The sequence below is a fragment of the Galeopterus variegatus genome, unplaced genomic scaffold, assembly GCF_000696425.1.
Source record: "Galeopterus variegatus unplaced genomic scaffold, G_variegatus-3.0.2 Scaffold2442, whole genome shotgun sequence".
Lineage (NCBI taxonomy): Eukaryota > Metazoa > Chordata > Mammalia > Dermoptera > Cynocephalidae > Galeopterus > Galeopterus variegatus.
In genome coordinates, this window is record NW_007728553.1 from 233,108 (window position 1) to 235,891 (window position 2,784).

Genomic DNA, 2,784 nt, shown 5'->3' on the forward strand with positions numbered 1-2,784 from the left:
TCATTGCAAGGGATGGCGAAGGGAGCACTTGGGGCCAGCTTTGCGCACCTTTTCCTCGTCCCTGCCTTGCCCACAGCTAAGTGGATGTGGAATAAATTGTCTGTCTCTTCTTGATCATGTCTGGCTGTTGTTGAGGCAAAGCTGGAGGGAGGGAGAGGAAGGGAGGAAGAGCAAGTTTGTTGTCCGGTTCTTCCTGCCTTTTGGCACTTGTTGGTCCCTAAACCTGCCCAACCTCTGCCACAGCACACTAGGACACAGGCAAACACCTCCTGAGAGCTCATCCCTCTTTATACTCTGTTGCCCCAGCCCAACATTTGCTAGTTAGTGGGTAGTGGGAGTTTAGGAGAGAGAGAACACTTATGACCTTGGCTGATTCACAATGAAGGAAGGATTCAAAAGCCAAATGGCGCCAGTGTAAGAGGCAGGTTAAACGAGGGCACCATAGGGAGTATAGTTGTACTGAATGAGTGGTCAGCCCAAGTGTGTGGTCTGGGCAGCAATCCCACCCTCTGTGCCCAGCTCAGATATCTGAGAATTCACAGAGCCCGGTGTCCTGGATCCTACCACCACCACACCCAACATCCCCCTCCACCCTGGCTGCTATAGCTCTCCACCCAAGCCTCCCACACCCTCCACCCTGTAACACCAGGAATAAAACATGACAAGAAAGGAAAGCACTAGGGTTAGGTCCAAGACAAGGTGCACATTTGGATTATTAACCCAGTTTCACGAAGATATGCAGCGGCAGTGCTGGCAATGCCCATTGGGATTCGGACATCTTGCCCAGAGAGGTCAGTCTCTCAGGAGAGCATCCATGGCTGGTCTTTGTCACCTACATCCCTTCCAATGGAACCATGCCAGCCAGCTACAGGAGTGCAGGGACAAACATGACTGGATTAGACATGTTAAAAATACATAGATTAGGTTGAACTATATAATACTGCAGTTTTATTTTTTTTATTTTTTATTTTTTTAAAGATGACTGGTAAGGGGATCTTAACCCTTGACTTTGTGTTGTCAGCACCACACTCTCCCATGAGAGCTAACCGGCCATCCCTATATAGGGATCCAAACCCATGGCCTTGGTGTTATCAGCACCACACTCTCCCGAGTGAGCCACAGGCCGGCCCTAATACTGCAGTTTTAGCAGGTGAATGTTGGCAATTTCACATGGTTCAACCTAATGTATATGACTGTTTTCTATTTTATTTGAGTCCCTTTTAAGATTCTTAGTCTTACCATAACAATTGGCAGTTGTGGAATTCCTTCCTAACCTAGTTGTAAGCAAATATATTCCGAGCAAAGAGCCTAATATGTGTGCTTGGAAATTAGGCAGAACAGACATTCCACAAACCTCTACTCTGTATCCCTCTTGTACTCCTCCCTCTGGTAGCTAACAAGGATTCATTGGAGGACTTATTGAATTAGTCGTCCTCGGGAAAGGGATAGCAAATAAAGGAATGTCATGATTTTTGCCTTAGAGAGATATATAATCTAATTGGAGAATGTGACTTCGTGATTTTGTAGGGGTCACAAACTCAAATGCCTATAGAGGCTAGGCAGGTAACATAAATAAAGTGGGCCACTCCCAGTCTCTATATAATTTTCCCCTTTTGATAATGACCTAGTGCATTAGTTATTCATTGCTGCATAACAAATTCCCCCAAACTTGTGGCCTAAGCTAAAAAATACTTATCATTTCACAGAGTATCTGAGGATCAGGAATCTGGAAACAGCTTAGCTGAATGGTTCTTTTTTAAAGAAGCTATTTTTTTTAATTGATAAATAAAAATTTTATATATTTATCATGTACAACATGATGCTTTGAAATATGTATACATTGTGGAATGGTTCAATTGAGCTCATTAACATATGCATCACCTCACGTACTTGTAATTTTTTGTGGTGAGAACATTAAAAATCTGCTCTCTCAGTGTTTTTCGATATACAATATATTGTTATGAACTACGTTATTAACTATGTAACCATGTTATACACTAGATCTCCATCCATCCACTGATGGACACTAGTTTGATTCCATATCTTGGCTACTGTGAATAATGCTGCAACAAACATGGGCGTGCAGACATCTCTGTGATATCTTGATTCCATTTCCTTTGGAGATACACCCAGTAGTGGGATTGCTGGCTGTAAATGGTTCTTGCTCAGGTTCTCTCATGAGGTTACAGTCAGGATGTTAGCTGGGACTGCAGTCATCTGAAGGCTTGACTGGAGCTGGAGGCTCTATTTCCACTATGAGTCACTCATGGCTGTCGGCAGAAAGCCCAGTTCTTTGCCACATGGGCCTTTATGGGCTGCTTGAGTATTCAGAGCTAACTTCCCCCAGAGTGAGCTATCTAAATGACAGCAATGAGGAGGAAGCCCCAATGCCCTTTATGACCTTGTCCTGGAAGAAATATACTGCCACTTCCACCACATCCTACGTGTTGAAAGCAAGTCACTAAGTCCATCCCACTGTCAAGGAGAGGGGAATTCAGCTTCACTTTTTCAGGGGAAGAATATCGAGAATTTGTGGATATATTTTTAAATCACCATAATCTGCCCTCTGGTCACAAATTATTTATACTCCTCCCTGTACAAAATATATTCACTTCTCCAAAAGCCCCCGGAAGTCTCATCCCATTACAGCATCAATCAGTTCAAAGTTCCAAATCTTGCCATCTGTTACAGGCTGTATTGTATCTCCCGACACCAAATTCATGTGTTGAAGCCCTACCCCTCTATAGCTCAGAATGTGACTGTATTTGGGGACAGGGTCTTTAA